General features: G+C 37.5%; 1 pseudogene; it reads left to right on the top strand.

The window, feature by feature from the left end:
• Nucleotides 1–6,664: 6,664 nt before the first annotated feature.
• LOC143433953 (uncharacterized) lies at nt 6,665–21,250 on the top strand (annotated as a pseudogene).
• Nucleotides 21,251–27,365: the final 6,115 nt, after the last annotated feature.

Here is a 27,365-nt window from a genome sequence, read left to right as displayed (position 1 = left end):
ATTTAAAAATTAAAATATCTACAGTAATCTGATGTGGGGAGCTGACAGAAGGAAGCTATCATCCTTGCAGCCATCTTGAGCCATATACCCTGACAAGAGACTTGTTTTCAACAGCCTACAACAGCTGAGCACACTCTGATAACATCTTGTTTTATATACCCAGGATTTTCCCTTGGGTGTGTGTGACTTAAAGGTGTGACTTAACAAGTGAGACTTATAAAAGGTGAGAGGCAGACAGAAGAGGGGACTGGAAACTTGGAACTTAGAGGCACTAGGGACTAGGAACTCGAGATTTGGGACTTGGACAAAAACAAGAGACTTTGAAAGAGAGAAATAGAGAGACTTGAGAATAAATGGGACTGAATCATACTCTGTCTTGTCTCCATTCTTAGTGTCCACCCTCACTCTCTCTCTTGCTGAACCTGCAGACTGGAGCAGCAATATGAGCTTGAACAATTTAGCCCCCAAAGCTTGGGGCACTGAAGGCTCTAACAATTTTGGCCCCCAAGCTTTTGGCAGTGTGTGTTCCAACATTTGGCAGAGTGGTCCCCGACAATCTGAGGGGCAAGATGTGAAACCCTCTAGTATTGCAGTTCTTGAGCAGGCCTCTGGTATTGAGACCCTTAGCCCCAAATATGTTACAGTTATTGTGTGAGCCTAGAAAGCAGAGCATCTTCAGTCTTCCTCTATGCTTAGACTTGCAGCTCTAAGACTAGGAAATTGAAATATTTCAGCCATTGGAAGCAGCCAGTTTTCTAGGTCTTGTACATACATAGGAGGTAGGGGATTTCTTAGCTATGAACACAAACTAGCATTAGAGCTCTTAGCTGGCAACTGGGAACACTTCTTCCTCCTCAGGTCTATTCCTGCTTCTGTTGTTGCTCTTCTGCCCTTCTTTCTCCCATAGGCATTCTTAAACTGTTCAGCTATTGTTTCTGTAGCTGTGTAGACAGCTACATTGCTGCTTTCATAGTTCAGTCGGCTGACAACTAAGCTGCCATTGCTGCTTTGCTGCCTCTTCTGCTTCTCTCCTTCCTGTGATGATTTATTCCTGAGTTACCATCATAGCTTAGATTATAAATAGGAGGCAAGAAAATTTCCATTGAGGGGGATGGAGAAATGGATCTCTTGTTAGGAACACTTGTTGCTTCAGTATATGACCTAGGTTTGATTCCCAGAACCTATTTAATGGCTTACAACTATTTGTAATTCAAATTGCAGGAGATGCAAAATATTTTTTCTGACCTCTGTAGGTTTCATACATGCACATGGTACACACACATATATTTGGGCCAAACATTTACATAAAATAGAAGTAATAATATATACAGATATAGATATATTTACAAGCATTCTTAAGAGAAATCTTTTATTGGGACTGGTGATACAAACCAGGAAACAAAAGGCAGCAACTGATGAATGTCTTCTTACAGACACCTTGAGCCCAACTGCTATGCCTTTTAGAACCAGTCACAGTCATTGAGGCTTATATTTTAGGCCAATCACAGCCTTGCCACTAACCACCAATCACATTCACTAAGGATTAAGTTTAGACAAATCACAATGTTGACTCTTAAGACCAATCATAATCAATTTAACTTGGTATTTTAGACCAATCACAGCCAATTTAACTTTGTATTTTAGACCAATCACAGCCTGGCTCTTAACAGCCACTACAACCATTAAAATTTGTGTTCTGACCAATCACAGCCTTGCCTCCTAGGACCAATCATAGTCAGTGAGTCTTATATTCTCAACCAATCTCATAAGCAGTGTATGTTCTATAGTTGCCAGGATACAGTAAACATAAGATTACTTGACTTTAAGTGAGTGGAGAGGTAAGGTTGACTATGTTGGAGCTCTGTTGTAAGGGCAAAATCCTTAGTTATTTCTTGTTTAATCTTGTCCCAATCATTGAAATAGGGATGGTAAACTCACCAACAGTAAACTGTGAATGTGTTTATTTCATATTTCAGTTGTATCAGTTAATAGTTAATATAAAGCTGTGTAGTTAACTGTCTGAGGTATTCAAGCTTAATTGTCTAACTTGGTTTTTATGAAATAGCTTTCCTTTTCTTGAAGAATACTATTTATACCACAGTTCACAATCTCTGGTATCCTCAATTGACAAAAAAACCCAGACTGCCTGTATTTTTAAATATTGACCAGTTTTATCATGAGGGTCATACAGTACAACAACTACATAAAAGATGGTGAATAATGAGTGATAAGTTATAGGTCATTGATTTAAAAGATGATAGGTTATAAACAATTTGATACATTATAGATTATAGAATATGAAGGATTAGATAACAGATAATAAATTGAAGAATTAGAGCTATCAGAGAAGAGGAAAAATGAACATTAGCTAATATGTTATAGAGGAGACATATGGGATGAAGGAAAAGAGTTTTGATGATAGACACAGAATTGGAAAAGGGGAGAAGAGAGAGAAAAGGATGATGTATGTAGAAGATCTAGAGGATAGATGCTAAATAGATGGAGATAGAGACACCATAGGCAACATAGAGATGGGACATAGACACAGGTTAAAGATTGAGAATAGACAGATAGAAGATAGACATAGGATAACTAGAAGACAGATGATAGACAGATAGAAGACAGACAAAATAGCTACACTCTAGCTTCTAGAGGATACATGATAGATAAATAGCAGATAGACAAAGGATAGGTAAAGGTAAGAGGATAATTATATGAAAGAGAGACACAGGGGAACTAGGCATAAGGATAGATGAAAGATAATAAAAGGTGTCCAGAGGATAAATGATACATGGAGTGTAAACAGACACAGGACAGCTAGAGGATAGATGATAAATAGAACACAGACCAGGATAGCTAGAGGATAAATGAACCATAGATGGAAAAAAGGCACAGGATAGCTAGAGGATGGATGATAGATGGAAGTCATATACAGGAGACTATTGGATTGCAGATAGATAGACAGATAGATAGATAGATGGGCAGACAGCTAGATATATGAGAGATAGAGCGATGAGAGATAGATAGATATTAAATAAATAGATAAACATAGATATAGGGTAGCTAGTAGATATATATTCCATGGATCTCATAGAGATACAAGATACCTGGAGGTTAGATATGAGATGTATGGCTAGAAGCCAAATAAAGTACAGCCAGAGGATAGATGATACTTTGATTATAGGGATTCAGTGTAGCTAGAGGATATGTGCTATATCAATAGTATAGAGATACAGGATAGAAAGAGGATAGATGATGTATAGATAGACAGAATATAGAAACAGGACAGCTAGACAATAGATAGATAGATAAATAGATAGATAGATAGATCACAGAGATTCAGGGATGCTAGATGATAAATGATGCATTGATGGTAAAGTGACACAGGCTAGCTAGCTAGATGACAGTTAGATAGTAGATAAGGATGGAATACCTAGAGGAGAGATGATAAAGAGATGTGAGTCCAATACAGGAAAGTGAGAAGATTGATGATAGATAGGTAGGTACATAAGTTGGTAGGTAGATAGAAAGATATAGATATATAATAGATAGATTGAAAGATAAGCAGGATTCAGGGTAACTAGAAGATAAATGATTCATGAATGGAATATGTACACAGGATAGCTAGATAATAGATAATAGATAATATATTTATCTTGCTAGCTAGCTAGATAAATAGATAGATAGATATTGCAGAGATTCAGGACAGTTAGACAATAAAAAATGCATCAGTGTTAAAATGATGCAGACTAGCTAGAGGATAGATAACAGATGCTAGAGGAACAGGATAGCTAGAGGATAGGTGATAGAGAGATGTAAGACAGACACAGAAGAGTGATTGAAAGAAGATTGATGATAGGTAGGTAAATAAGTTGGTAGGTAGACAGAAAGATAAATAGACAGATAGATATAGATAAGTAGAATGCACGGGAACTAGAAGATAAATGATTCATTATGGCATAATTACACAGGTTATGTAAGAGACAGATGATGGATGGATGGATAGATAGATAGATATGCAGGGTAGCTAGCAGATATATGAACCATGGATGGCATAGTGTCACAGTGTAGCTGGAGGATAGATATTGAATATAAGGATGGAATCCAGGCATAGAATAGCCAGAGTATAGTTGATGGTTTACAGAGAGTCAGGGTAACTGGAGGATAGGTGATATATTAATGGTATAGACATACAGGATAGGGAGAAGATAGATGATATATAGATAGATGGAATTCAGGCACAGGATAGGTAGATGATAGATGATACAGAGCTAGAAGATACACATAGGAAATTTGGAAGATTGATGATAGATAGGTAGATAGATAGGAGATAAGCAGCACAGCTGGAAGACAGATGACACATGGATAAAATATAGACGTAAGGTTGCTAGAGGATAGTTGATAGATTTATGGACAGAAGATAGCTAGAAGATAAAGAGTAGACAGGTAACAGGGATTCAGGGTAACAAGATGATAAGCAATACATCGATAAATTAGAGATACAGGATAAATAGAGGATAGAATATAGATAGATGGAAGACAGGCAAAATATATCCAGAGAGTAGATGATAGAAGACATATATAGGAAAGCTAGATAATTAATGATAGATAAATAGATAGATAGATAGATAGATAGATAGATAGATAGATATTTATTTAGGTAGGTAGATAGATAGATAGATAACAGATATTTCTGTTAGTCAAAAATATCTATGTATTGCGTAGAGACTCAGAATAGCTACAGGACAGCTGATAGTATAATAAAGACAAGATAGCTATAGAATAGATGGTAGATTCAGCACAGTGAGAAGACAAAGGATAGATACTAGACGGATAGGAGATCAACCAAGTGGATAGACACAGGATAGCTAGAATGTAGATAATTTGAAAGATAGACACAGCATAGTTAGGATTGCTAGGGAATAGATGATAGTTGGGTAGAAGGCATATAGCAGATTGTTCAGAGGATAGGCCATAGACATATTGATGATAGACACAGGTGTGTAGAAAGATAGATGACTGATTGGTGGAAGATAATAGAGATAATGTAGAGACAGGAGAACTATTAGATAATTGACAGACGAAAGTTAAACACATGATAGGTAGAGGGAATATGATACGGAGAGACACAGGCTATCTAGAATATAGATGATTCATAGATGGAATAAGGGCACATGATAGCTAGGGAATAAATAATCCATAAATGGAAGATAGACTCAGAACAGCTGCAGTGTAGGAGATCCTTTGATGGGAGATAGACTCAAGATAACTACTGGATACATGTAAACATAGACATAGGATGCTTATCAGGCATATAGTTTGATAGACATGAGAAGGCTACAGCAGGTAGATGCTATAAATTGTAGAATTTTTTTTACTTAGTAAAATAATGGTATTATTTGGTTTTAGAATCCACTTTTACCTGACTGAAAAATGGAGAGGAATACACAAAAAACGAGGAGGTAGGAATTCGTAATACAGTTGGCAAAGTTTTCTGTTCTGACCTCTGTTGGTATTTCAGATGTAGACAAACTTTCTCAGGGAAGCTGAGGGTAGATTGGTCTCTTTTGTGGGTTTTCTATTGTTCCAGTTTTATTGGAAGACCTAGTCAGAATTACTGTTAAAGCAGGTGAGAACAGAAGGAAAGCTAAGTCTTGCCATTTCACTCAAACTAATTCAGGTTTAATTTAAGTGATTGCTAAACAATGCCAGACATTGTATTAGGCTGTATTTGGAAGACATGGAAATGGATTGGTTTTTACTTTTAACAGCCACACAGTCAAAGGGTGGGAACATTGACTTTCATTTCATTGTTTTAATAGAAATAGATCTTATTTGTTTGCTTGTTCATTTATCATTTATTTTGGAAACTAGCTCATGATATTTAGCCCAAGACTTGCATCAAATCCACAATCCTTCTGCCATCTCATCTGAGTACTGGGATTAAGGCCATTTTCTGACATATCCTGCCAAAGTAGTTATTGTGTATAATGAAGACCTTGGATGTTATAGGAATGAAAAAGATCTGTCTTTCTCTCATCTTAGTCCTCCTATTGGGGCACCATATAAGTAATTAGCCTCAGCTTTACCATACATAAATCTCATGTTTACTTCTCTGTAAATTAGTGGTACCTCTAATCCATGCCAGAGGATAACTCATGAAGATCTAAGCAATTTGCTGAAGAGAATTCAGAAACTGAAGAATAGAATTCAGAAACAGATGAACAGACTTGGATATGGATCATCTAGAAAGAGACCCAGAGAACAGCCTGTTATTGCCTGTCTTCTCAAAGAGGTTTGACTTAGGTCCATTTCCCTGATTCTATGCACTCTTTGTGGCTAAACTTTTCAAAATATTTTCTCGGCCGTGCCCACTCCCTCACAATGCATTTCTTCTTCAACCTTCTTCAAAATGCCTATAGCTGCTAGCACCCTACTTCATGAGTTCTACACACACCCTGTTCTCATCACATTCACAGAGCCCACATAAAGATGGAAGGAGAGAATCAACCCACCAAAGTTGTCTTTGAATCTCTACACATGAGTAATAGAACACATAAGCACCCCCTGCCAAACTAACAAAGTATTTCTCTAAATTATAAGCTGAGAATTCTAATATCAATAGTTATCTTAATTTAACACCTGTCATTTCTTTTATGCAAAGGAATGTTCAATGTACAAACAAGTTATGAACAAAACACAGTTCCTGTTTTTAATACCTATTAAGAATACCATAAGAGGGTTCTTCAGGTAAGGGTCTTTTAATTTGCTGTTTACATTTACATGTCGATCACATGAAATGCAAAATGCACTACATCACATTTCAAAGCGCAGCTGGAAAAGAACAAGTTTTCAAACAATGATGAAACAAATATTATAACAATACACACTCCTAGATGGAAACCTAAGCCACATGAAGGCATCTTTTATCCTATCAAGCACTTTTATTTAAAAAAAAACAAGGTAGGTAGGTATCATATATTGAAATTTGTGTTGTTAAGAGGCTTCAGAATATCTCATTTGAAATCTGTCAATATTTTATTAAACCAAATGCATATTTAAACTATTCTAGAAGCTGACTATAAACTGCAGATATGGTTGTAGGCAAAAGTGGAGGCTGTGTGCTGTGAAACTGTGAGAGTCACTCGTCTACAACCTTTTAGCTTCTGTCTGGTATTAGTAACTTCCCTGGAAAACCTTTTCTTAGAGAAGATTTTTTATGGCACAAATATGTCGTAAGTATGATCACAGCTGTTTTTAAGCACAAAAATGGGAAAACTAATAATTTTAGGGCCTGTGAAAAGAGGGACACATTGATTTGATAATTTGACTCATGAAAAAATTGAAGTTTTTGTTTTTCAATTGAGCTGGGGGTTGTTAGCTCAATAACAGCACTTGTCTAGCATGTGGGTAATCCTTAATTCAATACTCAGCAAAAGTAGCATAAAATTTTTGATTAACACAATGATTCTAGGAGGTGGTCAGTTGTTATTTATGTGCTACAAATATCTCCTCTTGAATGAACCTTTGGGTGAGGATAAACTCAAACCAGTTCCAAACCACAGCAGGTAATAAGAGAATATTTGAAACTAATGGTTCATTTCATTAATGATTATGGTATGGAGATATGCATGATCACCTATGAGTACTGGCTCCTCTAGCAGAGGATGTGGGTTTAATTCTCAGCACTCACACTGCAGCTCACAATGGTCTGTAGTTCCAGCTCCAAAGGATCTGATGCCTTCTTCTGGCCTGTATGGGTACCAGGTACATACATGGTACACAGACACATATGCAGGGAAAAACACTCATACACACAAAATAAAAATATTTTTAAAATGTTTGTGCTCATTATGATACAATTTACTTTATCGGAGATTTATCACCAGCATTGCTCGTTTCAAAGAACTGATTGACATTTTTTGTTTACAATGAGGTACTGTTACTTGCAACTCTCCATTTGTATGAATTCTATGAGCTTGTTTCTTAAAATAATCCTTTTATTGCAGAATAGGGTCAGGAAGTACTGCTTTGAAATAAATATTGGAGTTGTTGAGGATCACACAAGCGGTGTCTGGATCGCAATTGTAAATTTAAATGAATGCAGACATTGGATTAGCAGTAATTCCTAGAAGAGCCCCGCTTTATTTGTCCTCTTCTTAGAGGTGATACTAAGGCAGGCACACATGTATCCACATCTCCTTGCTCTGGACAACATTTTGGTATTTCAGATGCTCTAAATGTCACCATCTGGGAAACCTGACTTCACACCATTATACATTAGAAAAGTGACGACACTAACTATATGTTTAAGTCGAACACTAGGCTAAGTGTAAATGAATGTGTCTTTAAAAACTTTTAGCATTCAAATACTAAACATGTTTAAAGTGTGACCATCTACACTAAGAGATGAATATTTCTAGTGTGTGATAAAAAGTTTAGTTATTGATTTTGGGTACACTGAAATATGTTTGTCCAAGTGGCACATCATTGATAAATATCTCATGCTTAAGATGAAGTAGATTCTGTGTAGGAGGCAGAATAATAGAATTTTAATTAAGGATGTGCCTACTTTATGGATATGTAAGAAATGCAATACATTTTCTGTGTTCTATTATAATAATTTATACACTTAGAAATAAAGGTATTATTTTATTATTGTTCTACTATTTAATTATGTTATTATTCTGTCTTTATTAGTCATTTGAAAATATTTCAATTGTACTGAACATAGAAGGAAAAGTTGTTTTTGTATCCCAGAATGTGACACCTCTTCTTGGCTATCGTCAAGTAAGTTCTTGCAGCTTTTGGATCAATGGGTGATTCTGGATTGTTGTTCATAAGTTATTTCTTTTTATCCTCATATAAGTCATTGGTGTTCAGCTATGACTCTGTGACATCATCTTCTCTACTAGTTTCAGTGTTTAGTCAATAAAAACAAGCTGGGATTCCGGCAAACGTTCTTACTCTTCCCTCACCCTATCCACTTCTCTCATGTGTGTCTAAGATGAAATGTCTGTCAGAAAAATAAAAATGTCTTCTTGTTAAGAGTTTCAGAAAATGGCACTGAGTAGGTTTAATGCCTGACTTCTTTTGTAAGGATTGAGTGCTTGTATTTTCATTCTTGATTTAAAGAAAGGCCTTGTCGATATCAGGTGAGCATACACCTACTGAGCTAGTCTCCAGTCCATTGATTCTTTTTATAATGATACCACCTCTCTTCTACCAATGGAAGAATAGGTAACACCTCTTGGTACTTTATATTTCACATCAAGTTTGTTGAATTTTTAATTTTTAACTTTTTGTCAAACTCCTTTAAAAAATTAACACACAAAATAACTGGGTTTCACTATGGCTTTCTTTCTCTTTTTTTCATTCTTTCTTTCTTTTTTTTCTTGGCAAGGTAAGGTAGCATTCTATATTTCACCCTGCCCCAAAACTCCTTATGTAGCCTCAGGATGGTCTTGGACTCAGGGCATTCCATTTTATAAATGGACCAATGAAAATATTTTTATTGAAAAAATAAGTGTCCCTTTATGGTATAGGGGAAGTGTTGAACTTTTTCCATCAAAAAAAACAAGGACAAATTAAAATGTAGAGAGGGCTTGGGACTTGAAAGTATGAGGAAGGTACAAAAAAGAAAGGATTCACATTGAAAAGTAAGAAAGTGCGGAGTCAGTGGAAAGGCTTTCTGGCAGAGTTGAATAGTCACTAGTTGTATGGCACGGTTGTGTGGCATGCTTCTGTGGCACAGTGGTGTGGCACAGTTGTGTGGCACAGTTGTGTGGCATGGTTGTGTGGCACAGTTGTGTGGGGTTTTTCCATCCAGATTCACTTGCTTGGTTCAAGACTGGAGACAACATTATGGTTGAGGAGCTGAGAATTTTTTCCAAGCTCATAGCAAAGAGGGAAATAAGACAGGGTGAGGATTACAGCATCTGTGGTCTCTGAGATGGGTAGGGAAGGATCCAACTGCTTGAGGGAGATAATGCACAGGAAAACTGTGGACAGAATGGATTGTAATGTGGAGTAATTGCTAGAGGGTAATGCAAACTGCCTGAAGCACTGCACCTATAGCTATAAATGGCATGGGCAGCACTAAACACCTATGGCAAGGATACAGGGCAGAATAATGGTATTAGTATTGAAAGCAAAATCTGTTCTTTCTCCTGCTCCCTAGGAAGATATTATTGGGACAAGTCTGTTAAATCTTGTTCATGATGAACAAAAGGATGACATATCTGAGAAGATCATTCTTAATCTTCCATTGGCAAATATAGGTATGTATACATGGTTTTGTTTTATTTTTTAATTTAATTTTTGAATTGTGTGTGAAAAGTAATACTTAGCTGAACAAATCCTTGCTCTCTTACACATTAGTAGTTTTTGAAAAAAAAATCAGTGTAGTTGCTGATAATATATTTATTTAAGTTAATAGCCTAAAATTTCAAATACTACATTTCTCACACTTAAAAATTATTTCCTCTGGAGAAGTATGGAGGAGTTCAATGGGCCCTTACTCTCAGATGAGGAGCCCTCCCACTCAGTGGAAGAGCTCAAGAGAGCTGATGGATGCTGAGGGAGGAAGAGTGTGTTACCTCTAAGGATGTAGCCCCTAGCAGAGATTCTTAACCTTCCTAATGCTGAGACCCTTTAATACAGTCTCTCATGCTGCGGTAACCCCCCACCATAAATTTATTTTCATTGCTACCTCATAACTGTACTTTTGCTATTGTTATGAATGGTAATATAAATATCTGATATGTACATGGTCTTAGGTGACTTCCATGAAAGAGTTGTTCTACACCCAAAGGACTGAGAACTGTTGCTCTAGTGGAAGGATATGGGTAGTACACATGGGAATTGTGTATTTTGGGGGACACAAATTAGGAAGGACAGAGTGGAGATGTGGAACTGCATCTGAGCTAAGTTGGAGGGAATGGGACATGAAGATGATCAAAATATATCACATGCATGTATGAAATTCTAAAAGAGTCAATAAAATTATTTAATTGAGAAATTATCCCACCCTGTCTTAGTCTTTACAATAAAACAAAATTACAGCAGACTTTCTCTAATTTTAGTAGTGCTATATAAATTCTAGTGTATTGTGTTCCAGCTAGTGCCCTATTTTATGGATATAAGAATGATATCTCTTCTGAGTACCAGCATTTATGGAAAGAAAATTGTGTTCTTTAAAATATTGTCTTGACTAAGGAAGACTATTATTGTCTGAAATAATCCATCAGACTACATAACTTTACTTGTATCTTGCTCTCTTTAGTGGGAAGCCTAATCGAATTTTGCTGTTATATAAGAAAAGGAAATGTAGGTCAGAGTGGCCAGGACACATATTGTTACAGGGCCATGTACCAAGGGAAATATATATATGAGTATGTGAAATTCATTTTGTACCTACAGGATTCTTATGATGGTAAGCAACCCAGATGATGATACTTACATGATGTTCATGAGTGCTGTATTCCCTGATTGCTAGCACACTTATTCTTGTATTACTGTCATTTGTAAAATACCTGATACCGCTACACTCACAACTTCTGGCTACATTAGATATTTAAAAATACTGAAATTTATAAGGTGGGGTCATATAGAAACATAGATGATTATGTTGGTAGAGGATGTGGATGTCTCCTCTGACAAAACAAAATAATTTTACAAACCTAATCCAAAAAAAGTTTAATGCACTGAATAGCTTAAAGGGAGCTCCATGAATGACTTGAATAAGTTACAGATGGATTTGTAGTTTGTAAACCATACCACAAATTAGATTCACTGGAGTCTAGAATTCTAACATCATATCAAGGGCCAATATATAGAATATAAACTCTAAATCTCTATACACTGACCTGGGGAAAGAAGTCATTGCACCTAAATTTTTCAATAGATAACATTTATGTCAAGTGTGCTATGGGACCTAGTTTTTGAGGGTTAAGGAAGTAAAAGCTGAAAAATCAAGATACAAAATTAAAATTGACCCATAAAATATCTGAGTTAATCAGAGGTAAGGTATAATACTTTGTGCTTCATGTACCCAAATGCGTGTTAAAATATTCCTCCTATTTCTTTCTTGAAAGTTAAAGGTGAAATATCATTAAAAATCACTTGGGCAGATGCATGAACACACACATACACACACACACACACACACACACACACACACACACAATTTTTTTAGAGACTAACTCAAGAATCCATAGGTCAAAAGAAAAAGATTGACATCAGCACAAAAATCACACCTTTGATTTTCATTATGCATGCCTCGTACATTAGTGGGGACCATGTGGGGAATCTGGGGATCTTAGCTGGAAGGGAAGGAAGATAAAGAGAAGCCCATGGCTCAGAATCTTGAAAAATGCCAGTGAGGTGACAAACAGCATTGTGATGTGGAAGTTGTCTGCCTGCTTGCCTAGCCAGGATAGCTTCTGATTTAATTGCCATTATGTCTGTCACCCTTAGAATCATTTACATTTTTCGGAAACTAAGGTCCTAATAGTAGAAAGATTTGGTCTTCTTCTCCAAGGCTGTTATGGGAGGAAAAGTACTGTGTTGTGGGAAACATTTGTGTTCTACGTATGCCGGATGAGTCAGTGAGTATGCTGTATATCTCTCTCTTATTGATGGGCACATCATTTTCACTTTCAGCTACTTGACATCCGTGTACATACATTTAGTATTCAGCAAGGAAAGAACAACTTGTATATTAGTTTTATAAAGTGGATTTTCATGTCCTCCCTCCCTCATAACCTTAGGTACTTGATTGTAAAGGCTTTTTACAGGTCAAAGGAAAAACTAGTTTTTAAAATGCATGTGTTAGGCTGAAAATCATTTAGTTTGTATTTTCAATGACATGAAATACTTTTCATGTCCTAGATACTGCGGTAAGTACCAGGGAATCACATACAGGCAGCCAACAGACAAGGCACTGATAAAAGGTGTCATGAGAAAATGAGCTGGTGATTTGTGTTTTGAATAGGGTACCCCCAAGGCTAACAAAGGCAGTCTATACAGAGAGTGCACTGACCTCAATTTGGAGAATTTGAAGGAATAAAATTGGTTGTGTGACTCAAATAAGGGAAAGAGTGAAGTGGGATGGTGGAGACAGGAAAGTGATAGATTGTGCAGAACTTTGCTCACTGTAGTAATACATACAGAATTTATGCTAAGCAGACTATGATCTGGACTGAAATCCCTAGGCTGCTTTGTATATGGAACATGAAGTATAAAGAAACAAGAATGGAGATAACCAGATGTGAATGGCAGGAATCTGGATTGATTTTAGTCATGGGGATGGAAACTCCAGGATTTGTAATGAATGGATACAGGGATAAGTAGAAAATTGTAGACTGGGTAGTGTTAGCAGCCTGTATAAAGAGCTCTGTTTGGCTGTAGACCAGGTTTCTATTGTGATGCCATAGTAGATCACTCCTAGATTCAATTTCAGAACAAACCACTTTTCCATATTGAAGAGAGTGAGGAAAGCTGTATAGAGGAGAAGACTGAAGGAAGCTGTCTGATTTGATTGCCTCATTCACTCTTCCTTCATACTAACCCTCTGGAATCTGAGTTTCATCTTCTGCCACAAGAATGTAGACTTCTAAGATACAGGATGACTCAGCCCCAAGATCTGTTTCCTCTTCTGAGAAAGAGAAAACAAATTTTGCTTGTCCCACCCATATTCCACTAGTCTCCATCATGGCACCAGAAACTCTATTTGCGATTTCCTCCAGTTTTTCTCTCTGTGCCTCTAGGATATTGTTTCTATACCAGTTGATATTTTGGAAAACAAATTAAAGAGAACAGAGATAGCAGTCAGAGGAGTCTTTATAGTGTGCTGGTGTAAAATAGCAAGCAGTGAACTTGAATCAAAGTGAAATTCCTAGATCTACTAGTGTTGGACTAAACCACTGTATGTGCATAATTTGTTTTTATACCTGTAAACTTAGCATCTTTTTCACACCGACGTGACACTTGGATTAGTTATAACTTGAATATATAATGCATGTTAGAAATGTCAAGTTTTTCTAGTACATAGGTACATTTAATGCCACTTAGGGGGTTAAAAGAAGGTGTAACTCTTCTCTGTACAAAGCTGTAGATTTGATTCTCAGAGATGCTAAAATGGTGACAACTGATGATGCTAATTTTTGCAGGCACAACCAGTTAACATTCAAACAAATGGTGTAGTTGATGATTCCGTTGATGACAGTACTATACAACACCATAGGTAAGAGGTATCATGGCTGTAAATAATGCAGAGCTGAAGCAAGTTTTTTCTTTTGCTAAATAAAGCCAAAATAAGAAAGATTAAGAATTTTAAAATGACCAATTAGCTGTTCTGAACATACCATATCATTTAATATAATTTATTGTCTTCCAACAGAATAAACACGGATAAATGGTTTTTAATTTTTAATATTTAATATGCTCAAATTATGTTTAAAACTACAGAATTTTCCTTGCCTTTCTGTCTATTTTTCTCTCACCTACCTACCTGCCTACCTACCTACCTACATACATACATACATACATACATACATACATCTGTATGTGTGTTTGAGTAGACCACCACCAATACCACTTCCAGTTTCCAGATCTGTATATTTTAATGTATGGAAGGAATCGTTTAACTACTCTCTGTTGCATCATTTCCTAGATTAATCCAATAATGGTTGTAGAAAAAAGTGACAGAAAAGAGCACATAATATACATCTGAGGTTGTTCCCTAATGATGCAGCAGTGGCCTCTATCCTGCTCCATCCACAAAGGACAATGGAGCAAAAGGTTCAATTGATGTCAGGTGTAAAGATGACGAGTGCAGGTCACATTATTTGTCTGTCAGTTTATGTGTGTGAGAGTGGAGGGGAAAGGGAGGGGCAAGAGGAAGAAAGAAGGAAAGTGAAAGGGAAAGGAAGAGGGAGAATGGGGAGAGAGGCTCGAGGAGAAAGCCTGAGTGCAAGAGAAAGTGATAGAGAGCTAGACAGCGAGAGAGAGAGAGAGAGAGAGAGAGAGAGAGAGAGAGAGAGAGAGAGAGAAGAGCGAGAGAGATTTTCTGGCTTTCCAGGAACTCACTGTATAAAGCAGGCTGTCCTCCATCTCACAGAGATCCTCCTGCCTCTGCCTCCCATGTTCCGAGGTTACATGAGTGGGCCACCATGCACAGCCTGCAAGACAATTCGAAGGCAAAAATTTGCCTTATGCTTTCAAAAGAAACCCAAGTTTTACTTTAAGACAGTTCTGTCAAGCCAAGTAAATTTAAGGTGAAAGATAGATTAACATCTGAAGTACATGGGAGAGCCAGAGGTCCCAGGTTACTGACTACCTTAAAAAAATGCATGATTGGGAACAGATGGATAAAAAGTAACAATATTTTGCAGCCAAGGCTTGGGGTTTAGAAAAAGTCCAGGATGACGTGAAGTATTTAAATTTCAGTGACTGGTTTCAATTGAAAACAAGGAGGAATATGAGTATTGTATGGTTGTCCATTAAGACCCAGTGCTTACAATCAGAAGCCTGTGAAGGCTCCGTCCGAAGCGTGCTGGCCACCAAGCCTATTGGCTGTGAAGCCTGCCTAGACAAACTGAATTTTGCTCATCTGTAAATTCACAACAGGGAACTCAACAGAGGCAGAAGGTGGATTAGAGGTTGCCTCTGGCCAGGTATTATGTGCAGAGTGGATGGGGACAGAGAGGAATTGTAGCTAGAACAGTGGAATACCTTTTCTGAGTTATGAAAATGTTCTCAAACTGTCTTGGGGTTGGAGATTTATCTTAGTGCTTGCCCAAAGTCAGTCACCAGCATATAAAGAAATATGTAAATATGAAAGGGCTAAAAATGAAAAGGGAACTAAAATCATTATAATCATCTTATGATCTGAATGGACCAGAAATCCTTGAATTGAAAGCTTTAATTGAAGTGTTTGAAATGTGTGTTTTGTCATTTTTTTTTAAAAAAGATTTCTCCACTGGCAGGGAATGTAGCTCAGTTGACAGAGTGCTTGCCTAGCATAAACATAGCAGCATATGCCTGTGATATCTGAGTTGAGAGGTGGGTGCACATAGAGCAATTTAAAGACAATCATTGTCTGTGTATTTTGCCTACATGTATGTCTGTGTGCCACATATTTCCAGTGCAAATGGCAGCTGGAAAGGGGTGTGAGATACTCTGGAACTGGAGTTACAGAGAGGTGTAGACTTCCATTGAGGGAGCTGGAAATTGAATCTAGGGCCTCTGAAAGAGAAGTCAGTATTCTTAACTGCTGAGTCACTCCTCCAGCCCCAAAATAAAAATTCTAATATCTTCCTTGACAACATACTGAGTTGAAGCCTAGCCTGGGATATGTGAGAACCTACCTTCAAGAAGAAATCAACATGTGTGTTGTATATATGTACACACATACATGTGTATGTGTGTTATGTTAGAATTTTCTCTAAGTGTTAACTATTGTAAAAAATATGCTTATGTTTAAATTATTTCACACTAAAAATCAAACCAGTAAGAGTAAAAATTGTACATTTCATGCCCAAATAATATCTGCAGATGGCTGCAATAACTCATTAACTGGCGTTTCCTGTTTTAACTCTTCTTTATGCCATCAGAATCTCATAAATATCACTTAGCACATTTACTGTTAGGTTATCTTGTTTGTTTATTTTTTTTTAAAGTCAGACGTATTACTATACCTCAACCACTCATATTTTGTACTGATGGTGGGTTTCTTGTTGCTTGACCTCCCAAATATAAACCTTGTTTTTTGTGTTCTTGTCTTTGCAAGACTAGAATAAGATTTAGAACCAGGACATAAACTATGTTGGCTAAGTGTTTTTCCATGGAATCACACCTCTAATCCTATGACACAGGACATTTTAAAGTTAGACATACAAAGTAGTGGGTTTACTTATGGTATTTCCGTGCATACATATCATTATACAACGTTAATTTTAATATGATTTTATTCATTCTTTAAGAATTTCACACAATGTATTTAGGTCATATTATCTCCAACTTCTCTTCCTAACGCTTCACAGATCAGTTCCTATGTATTTTCTCCTGTGGTGTGGCCATCAATCCAGTCAGAAATTGGTTGGTTGCACCCATAACATTGTAATGCCATGATTGTAAACATGGGCATGTCTTGCCATGGTAGGCATTATCCTTGATCACAGTGTTCACAGCTAGTAAGCCTGTTGATGAATTTCTTTCTTCAATCCACTTCCAGTACTATGAAAGTTATCCAGCAGTGAGGATGCTTCCTGACCAATACACAAAAGACATATTAATAATGATTTCTTTATGGCTTTATTAAGGTTTCGAAAACGCCACCGTAGGAACGAAATGCAAGCAGATGCTCAGGCTGAAGTTGTGAATGTGGAGGAGTGTCCGGAAGCAGGCACAGAAGTATGTACATTTTCAGTCACCCAGAGAACCATTGGGGTCTTTATTCTTGTTATGTTATTATTTAGTTAATATGTGTTATCAATATAGAAAGACTTTCATTTCAATAAGTGTCTTATGAGCATGACAGTTTCTGTTATTGTTTTCCTTACTGTGAGTAACTGCCATGCTTAGAATAGTCCTTGTGCTTATCCTGACCCTAAGTTGAGCATCTACAGATGGTTTAAAATAACATTTGACTAAACCATAAGCAGGCTTAGGGAAAACTGACATCGTTTGATTCTTTTATTCTCCTAACTTGCTCTATAGCCTTAACCCTAGAAATTCTAGTGTCCTACAATTCATTTTTTTCTTACAGCCAAAATACTCTTACTGATATTTTCAATTTAATCTGCCTAAAACATTATCTCATACTTGGCATTTATTGTGTTTGAAGCCTACCTTACATGTTAGGAACTCTGGGAAAACCCATCAGTGGCCACTTCCTCTTTGAGGCTTAGTACCCCAACAATATTTTTAAGGATGTGTAGGTGTGTGTGTGTGTGTGTGTGTGTGTGTGTGTGTGTGTGAAGATTTTGTGTCATTCTTCAATTACTGAAGTATATTGTGAGGTATGTCTAAGGTTTGTGACAGGTTTGCCTGTTTTTCCTAGTATGCCTGTCTTATTCTATCTTGTAAGTGAAATGTGTTATCTTCTGTTGGAAATTCAGGTTGAGATTGTAGAAGTTCAAGCAGCCACTCAGCGATTGCCATTTGAATTAGTTCAGGTCCGGACAGCCTCTCACTCAAGCATAACCCCAGACTTAAGTGCAGCCACAAGCATAAGCCCTGGCATGAGGACAAGCACAAGTTCTTCATCTATAGATATTTCATCAACAACACCAGTATCATGTAGGCACAATTAGTTATTTGGATGTGGTTTAAAGAAATGGGATGACCTTCAAGGTCATAACAAGGTTTAAAATAAAGACAGTGCTCAGGTTATAATGGTGTGAAATCACAGATGTCAAGTCTAACTTTGCCGGTTTTCTGTAAACTTTTGGAGATGATGATTTCAGAGCAATAAAGTAAGTTTCTCTTCAAAGATTCAGTCAATCCCCAGTCTTGTACATTCTAGAAATCCCAATTAGAAATGTGCAGATTCTCCTTCTTCCAATAGGAAGAATTCAAAAGAATTATTATTCACTTGCTTTTTCCGGTTTTTGGCACATTTAACTGTTTTGTCAAATCTTCTCTGTGCTTTCTTCCTTAGCCCCTACAAATGGACAGGGGTATGTGATAGATCCAAAATATATGCTAGAGCCCCAAGACAGAGAATTTGAAGTAGGTCCAGAGTTCCTCCTAAATGACAGCCAAGATGCACAGGCCTCTCCAGAACAAGGAGAATGCACCGAAGAGGATGTGAAGAAACCCTTGGTAAAGGCAAAGATATCCAATCCTAAGGAACATGTAATTGATGAATATTCTGCACGTCATGATGCTTCTTCAGATGATGATTTCTATATAATAACAGAAAATACCGAAGACAAGAAAGACCCTAAGTTCCAAGAAGTCGTTGTGGGTCAAGAACAAGGACATCAGAAGGCACCTGAGGCTGCCCCATCTTGTCCAACCACACCATTACAGGCTGTGCGCACAGAAGCTGTGGTAGAACCCACAGTACTCACAGATTTGCAGGTCCATGATGCTGAGGTACATCTGAAAGTTTTTCAAAGTGCATTTTTTGCACCTCTAACATTGTCGAGCTTAAATTCACTTTGCCCAGGTTAACTTTATAGTTTCTAATCTACTAGCTTTTCAAATATACAAGAATGTTTTGTCCTTCAGAGAATAATTGAAGTAAGTTGAGCTGCAATGAAAATACTGGATTTCTACTGGTCCTGATTTTCCTCATGTGTGGGCAAATCTCGAGAGAGGGCAGCTCTTTTGAAGACTTATCCCAACCTTCTCCTCAGCAAACAGCAGCATAATCTAGTTTCTTTTCTTCTGCTGGGCTACTTTTCTTCTATCTGTGATTGTGGATATAACCATGTATTTGGATAATGATTTTCTAAAAGGCAGAATTCTTAAATATACAGGATGATCAAGGAAGGAAGTGAGTTTGTATCAGTTATGCAGAATTGTTTGTATCTCTTACTGATCCAAAATGCAGATACTCCACCCCCATTTACCCAGGCAATCTTCATAGAATAAAACCTAAAAGATGGATGTTTCAGTTTAGCCCCAGCAATGTGACAATGGCAAATTCCTGAGTCTTGGCATCTTTGTTTTTGAAAAGGCCTTCTTGCCTTGCAGGGATTTTTTTTTTTTTTTTTTTTGGTGTACCATGAAATTTCATTGAACTATTTAGAAGAAAATTTATGTGAATACATTTATCCTTTTTAAAAAAGTTTTTAAACTAAAATGTTTTGTTTTTTTTCTTTTTGAATTAGTACACAATGAAATTCTCAGTGTAGATATGACTTTTTAATTCCTATAATAATGAGTAATGGGACTGCAATCTGGTTATGTACAGGAGGTGATATCGAAGGCAGGTCTTAGCAGGGCCCAGTGTAACATCTATATGTCTGGGGTTTCTTCAGGGCTTGGGTAAGCAATCCCTTCCCATGTTCATTGTGTTTTGTACATTAAGGAAAAGCATAGACTAACAGCAGATCTTTGTTACTTTGTGTACTTGCAAATGCAGCCAAGGAGAACTTATCAATACCAGTGTCCACTTTTGGGGGAAAGGTTTGCTCAACTCTGTGGCCCATGAGTGACGATGACATAGGTCTATGATTTGAATATAAGTAGGTCCTTCCATGATGAACAACCTTCTTACCCAGATATTGAAGAGGAGGTATAGAAATTCAGTTTACTTTTATAACTGAAAGGACATTTCATTTTCAAAGGAAGTTGGATTGCTTCCTTTACTTGGTTTAGCCTACTCCATACATTGCAATTCAGTAGTCCCAGAAAGTGAAAAGTATCTGTGCAAGGTAGATCTAAGTATAGGCTAGATGATATACACATGTTTGTGTGGGTGTTCTGGATTTTTAGAAGTCTGTAACCCAGGGGCATGTCCATGATTACTGTCAAGCATCTGTAGTGACACATCAAGTATCTGCACCTCGATGTCAATCATTGGCAGTGTCACATCAAGAATCTGCACCACCATGTCAAGCATCGGCAATATCACTTCAAGCATCAGTGGTGTCACAACAAGTATTGGCAGCATCATATCACCAATCAACAATGTCACCCATAGGTGCTTCTCAATCATCTGGAAACCTTGATTTAAAAATTACCTGGCCTGGAATCCTCAGAAAATTCTATGCAGCTATAGAATAATGTCATGAGCCCCATTACAGAACATTATCATTTAGTAAAGTTCCACTCTTGGGTTTACAGGCAAAGAGAGAAGCAGTATTAAAAGTTGAGATATTCTATAGCTTTTATTATTTTGCATTTTGAAGGATTCTGGGCCTCTCGTTCATAAGGGAAACACACTAGAAATATAGTCTCTACTTGAAATGCAGACTTGAAGTATTATCAAGTTGAGGAAGTTACACATGTAGAACTCATTGGTTTGTAAAACCAGTGTCTACTAGGATCTGTATATTACTGAGTTAGATGGATGGTTCTCAGGTACAATCCTTCTTTCTGTCTTCCTCAGCATAGATTATCTAATGAAAGAACTCTAGCCAAGCATTTAAGTTAACCACTCTCACCCCCTTCTTTGTTTTCTCAGCATGCTTCTTTTGACCACCGAAGAGAGAACATTCCATGCTTTCTGCCCCCTGGACAAGATCACTCTGGTTCCTCTTGGGCTGAAGAGGACACTAATCCTCATCCATGAGGGGAAGATAAGGCTGAAGACAGACCTCCACTGTCTGCATGGGAAAGTGCCATACAAAATGGGAGAGTCCCTTGATGGGAGAGTGTGGGTGGGTTATACTGCTTTGCTTGCAAATTAAGTTTGCAGTTATTCTTAAGCATAGTCACTTTATTGGAAATATTGCTGAAGAAGTTTACTGTTACATCCAACTTGGTGTGTGATAACAAGTGATCCCTGGCCCCTGCATTTTCAACACCACTTTGTGTATATGTATATCCAGATGTGCTTTTGTTGTGGCATGAGCAGTGTGTCAGGGCCCTACATATTTTTCTTGATGAAATTTAAAATACCATAGAATTGCAACACAGGGGGGAAACCTGTTCTATCATGCAGTTTTCCCAAATTCTGAGGCCTTGTTTATTTTTTTTTATTTCTATCTCTTTTCTGTAGCCCCATGCTATATGATATCCTATGTTAAATGGTTATCCAATTGTGAGCAACTAATATCTGTTCAAAATAGTGTACATATTTACTTAATAAACACTATGCTCTACTACAAGTCTTATGTCTGTGTTGTTGACTTTGATATCCTAGGAATATTACTGACTTGGTAGACTGTGCTTATGTCCTGATGAAGAGCCCATATTTTAGAGCTAAACATCCCATGCAATACATTTTCCTAGTGTATTACCATTTTTTGCCACACTTACGAAACACTGGCTGCAACTCTTGCATGTGTGTATGAGTATAGACACTGTCCTCCTGAGTGCAGCCTTTCTTTTTGGTTTGTCTTTATGTGTGTTCTGTCTCAGCCTTACTTTATAGTAAACAAACCAAGGAAATAAAACCAAGAATAGTCTGGCATGCCTCGGGGCTCATGGTTTATGCCCGAGTGTTAGAAAAGGAATGTTTCTGTGCTCCCTAAATTCACTGGGATACTTAATCTCCAGTGTGATAGATTTGGAGATGAGGTCTTGGACAGGTGATTATGGTTCTGAGGATAGGAGTATGGCAGTGGCTTTTGATAGCTCCTCAACCATCATGGTACCAGAGTGACTTTGTAGTTCCCTTTGTCCTCCCACATATCACTTATACTTCTTAGAATCACAGGTAATGCTCTGCATTTTGAAAGGGACTTTAGTACTTTGGTCTTCTGCTGCAGAATAGGACATGGGAGAACAGAACACTTTACTCCCAAACACAAGACTGCAGAATGCAGCAATCAAATTGAGCAAGTCTAAGGGAGAGGCATGGGAATCCCAGGAGACCAGAGGCCACCTGTGGAGACAACTGCTTTACTTCACTGTTTAGACTGTGGCTGTTCTTGGTGATAACCTCCTCAAGCAGCCCTGGGACATCTGAGCACAGTTGCCCTCACATTGTTAGGTTTTTGGGTAAATGCTGAGACATTAGCAAAATTACAAAAATAATTTTATGGTTGCGTGTCGCTACAATATTAAGAAGGTTGAGAATCACTCACCTAGGACATGCCTGTTTGTCTCTTCTCCTGTCATGCATGAAGGAAAAGATAAAAGTGTAAATGAATGAGAGATAAAGGCAAAAATGAGTAGATTTTACGTTGTCTCATCATGGCTTATAAAATCTTATATTTACTTTTTTAAATTTCAAATTATTTTTTTAATTTAAAAGTATAAAATCTGTTTTGAATATAAAACAAATTCAGAATTTGCTACACCTTCAATTAAGTAATTGGAAGCACAATTAGCTCCTGGCTGTTTATTATGAAATAACCACTGCTTGCCTGTGTCAGTAATTATTCATACATAAAATTTTGCACTTTTGAACTTTGGCAAATAATTAAATCATGCAGTTAAATTATGCACTGTGGGGAAGAAATCTCGCGAGCGGGGGGGGAGGGAGTTTGGCGACAGAGTCTCAGGGCGGTCAGGCACCAGGGCTTCCTGCGCCGCCAGCAGAGGATCCCACATTCACACAGCTGTCGGTGGGCGGGCCAGCGGCTGCATCGGCAAGGTTCCAGGGCTCCAAAAGCTGGGAATCAGGCGGAGAGACCATGGACACGTGGAGTCCGGTTTTCCAAAGCTTTTATTGTTCATGGCATGGTGAATGGGCGCAACTGGTACGCGCTTCCCCCCCCCCCCCCCCCCCCCGCCAAAAACCAGGGGAGACCAGTCTTATAGGGAAGGGAGAAAGGGGAGGGAATAACTTAATTAGCTACGACCCTGGCCTTTTGATAATTCATTAATATTTAAATCTCTGGAGGTAGAGACTTCTTAATCACGCCCTCTACCTGTGCCCTACTTGACTGAAGGTAACAGGTTAAATGGAGTTACCTCGTCCAAGGCCCAACAATGCACCACTATTGGACATAGAAGAACAAAACGCAATAGAGAAACCAGAAAAGGCAGCTCTTATAAAGGTTGGGCAGCTGTCTCATGTCTTTTCATTGAATTTTTAAAGTTAAGGTGAGAGATTTGTTGATGAGAAATTTCTCTGCCTGTACTGTTGTTCCCAGAAATCCTTAAGATGCATGGGAGAGTTGAAGGTCTTTGAAAAATCCATAGATTTCTCTCTGAAAAATCACTAATGGGTGGAGGGATTATGAACCAGACCCTTGGATCTCCCCATCTTCAAGGGAGATTTAATTTAACATTTCAGGTGATAAGGAGAAGCATGTAGAATATTTTTTCTTCTCTATTATCTCCTGCTGCAATCCCCACAGTCAAATACAAAATGCAATCTTCCTATAGAAAGGCCTACAGCAGGTTTCTAGGCATTGGTTATATACTCTATGATTGTCTTCCATTTTTACTTTTAGTAGATTCTTTTATAGAGTCCATAAGAAATTTAAACTTTGTATTTATTAATGTGTGTGTATTTATGTGTGTGCACATGAACACATACATGCATATCAAGGTGTGCTTTTGGAGGTTACAGGATAATTTGACAGTTGATTCTCTTTTTCTACTCTGTGGGTTCCAGGGATTGAACTGATCAGTGTTGGCTATAAGTACCTTTACCCACAGAGTTATTATGTTGACTTTAGGGCATTTTTGAGACACAGTTTCTTCTTGTCTCCAAAGCTCTGAGGATAATCTTGAGCTTTTTCCTGGTCCTGTTGCCTCTACCTCCCAGGTGTTTGTATAGGCATGTATGCAACTTTTGGTTTATGTGGTCCCAAAAATAGAACCCCAATCTTTGTGCATACTAGGTAATCATTCTGCCAACTGACCTACATTCTAAGCCCAATCCCAAAAGACTTTCTATGTTTTTGGTTGTTCCTGAAAAAGTGCCTGAGTCTAAGTCATCTCAGGAACAATCTCCATCTTGCTGACAGGGTCAAAACTGAGTTCATGCTTCCAAGCTCTTGCACCAACTCCTATCCTGCTTCTTTAGGTGTTTCATGTTTGGCTGTCAACTAGTAAAGAATGTGAAGAGGGAAGTGGCCTGCTATCTAAACTAGGACACCCAAGTTGTAAATGTATTGCCTGTTATGACTTAATTAACTATAGGTAGTCATTTCATTCCTTTGTTACTGTTCACCAGAAGGACCAAAAGTCCACTAGAAGGACCACTAATACTATTAATCAAGGATCTGAAAAGCATATGATGCGGATAAGGATCAGTCACCAATGCTTACATCCTTGTTCAACTCCTTGTGTCAAAATATGATTGGACAATGCTACAGCCCACCCACTCCCCCTGACTTTGTGATCTCATCCTTTACAAATAATGTACAATCTCCCTTCAGAGTCACAGGTCAGCTCCTGAATCTGTTCAGTGTCCCTTATGGATCAGTAGGGGCCTGAGTACAATGAAAATTTGTCATCTGTATACTTATTAAGATGAATGGTCTAAGGCCCAGCACCTGACTCTGTGCTGTTGTCCCTGACTGGTCAATTTTTGCTACCTAATCCAAATTAAGATCTTGCTTTGCTGGATTCTTGTGACTATTCAGGTTGTCTTGGTTTTTTGAACCCCAACACTTTTAGTTATCAAATCCATTTTTAATCATATTATCTTTAGTGATTATACTAAAAATGACCTCTTTCAAATAATGCTAAGTAAAATCTTGAGAAAGAGAGCTGTTTTCAGTTGGTTCTAACCATGGGAATATGTACACACACACACACACACACACACACAATCACATCAGAGAGAGAGAGAAAGAGAGAGAGAGAGAGAGAGAGAGAGAGAGAGAGAGAGAAAGAAGAGGAGGGGAAAAGGGGAGGGGTAGAGAGGGAGGGAGGAGGAAAGAGAGAGGGAAGGAGAGATGGGGAGAAGAAAAGTGCAGGGGGAGGGAGACAGAGGGAAACAGAGAGGGGGAAGGGAAAAGGAAAGAGAGAGAGGGAGGGAGAGAGAGAGAGAGAGAGAGAGAGAGAGAGAGAGAGAGAGAGAGAGAGAGAGAGAGAGAAAGAGAAGCACATTTTGTACCTGATGGTCATTGTTAGTCTTATAAGATAAGACCCTTTTTCTAAGATTTTTTTCACCAAGCTATATAGGGCACACACAGCATCTAGAATCTTTACTTATGTCTCTACTCCTGGGTTAGCAATAGAGACAAATATAGACTTGATAGATTTATATGAGAGGCATATAGATATAAAGGTGTATACTTTCAAGATTCATCAGTTGATGTGTGAAATTTCAAAGTTAATTAAGATAGCACTAATTCCCTCTATGTGTTTATCTCTCATAAACAGACCTGATTTAGTATGTAGTTTAGTTGGAAAAGTGTTTGTAGAGCATGGGTAAAGTCCTGCATTTTGTTTCCTATACCACTCACCAAAAAAAAAAAAAAAACTAAATAAAACAGACAACAGGGAGTAGATTTGTTCAAAATGCATATCACTATCTAGCAATATGTGAAACTTGGAGACTTTTGATAGAAGTTCATTTCATACATTAACATATTTCAGGTATTTTTTGTTTTGATTTATGATTTAAGACTGAGTCTCATATAGTCCCAGTTGGCTTTGAACTTGCTTTATAATTGAGGATTCCCTTGAACTCTCAATCCTCCTGTCTATAGGTCCCAGAGAGGTGAACATGCAGTTTTGAATTTCTTATCAATGTATAAAGGAACCTTATGGTCTGGACCTGATTGGAGAGACTTTTGCTGAAAGTAATGGCTTGTCACAAATAGCTTTCAAGTCTGTGTTGAAGAAACAAAAGCTTTCATTTCATATCACTTGTATATACTATTTTTGTAGCTAGAGAAATCAAATGATGTTTCATATTTGTTATCTTGATTTTCTGTTCCTAAACTTACCCTGTAAATTCACACTGTGCTTATAAGTAGTGATGCAGTTGGTAGTTCTATAAAGCCATGTGCAAGGACTTTGTAATTTAACTAAAGAAACAAAACAGCATTGGATTGTGTAGACTTCCAGGTATGAAAAAGGGTGTGCTCATAGTGGAGGACAGTTGCAGCTTGCAGAACAAGGAGTCCTGGATTTAGACCTGGTTAAAAGTAAGGTTTCAAGAAATTAAGCCCTTTTATTTTTTCAAAATTGAAAGACCTGAATAAATATTTACATATTTTTTAGGTTGAATGAAATAGCTTTGAAATCAGGCATGACCCGGTTATGAAGATTGCCAATGGCAGGGACCTTGAAAGTCATGCTGCCTGCTTTTTTCCCTAGAATTAATACAACACTATGATTCATAGGAATATCTTTCATTATTTAATTAGAAGAAATCTGTATTATTATATGTTTTTATTCATTTTGTAAGTGGAGAGAGAGAGAGAGAGAGAGAGAGAGAGAGAGAGAGAGAGACTTTGTGCACACATGTGCAGACCATTCATATGTGTGAAGTTTAGAAGACAGCTTTTGAGATTTTTCTCCTCCAACTTTGTGGTTCTTAGCATTGGTTTCAGATTATCAGGATGGACAGAAAGTACCTTTAAATACTAAGCCAGCTCATCTGTCCCCATTACTATTTCTTTTAATTTACATTTCAATAAATGTAAATAATAGGATAGAAAAAATGATAGTGAATAACTCTGTAAAATAGCTGTATTTTTTCTTTTAGTTTAAAATGCCGAGTGAGAAGCTTCCTATTTCTAATTGCTGAGAAAACATACATTTTGTGTTCAAGTTGAGGAAGGAACCACAGGAGTAATGTTCATCACTGAATTAGGAGAAGCTTGTAT

This window comes from Arvicanthis niloticus, assembly GCF_011762505.2.
Source record: "Arvicanthis niloticus isolate mArvNil1 chromosome Y unlocalized genomic scaffold, mArvNil1.pat.X SUPER_Y_unloc_27, whole genome shotgun sequence".
NCBI lineage: Eukaryota > Metazoa > Chordata > Mammalia > Rodentia > Muridae > Arvicanthis > Arvicanthis niloticus.
This window is presented reverse-complemented; position numbering and strand designations above follow the sequence as displayed.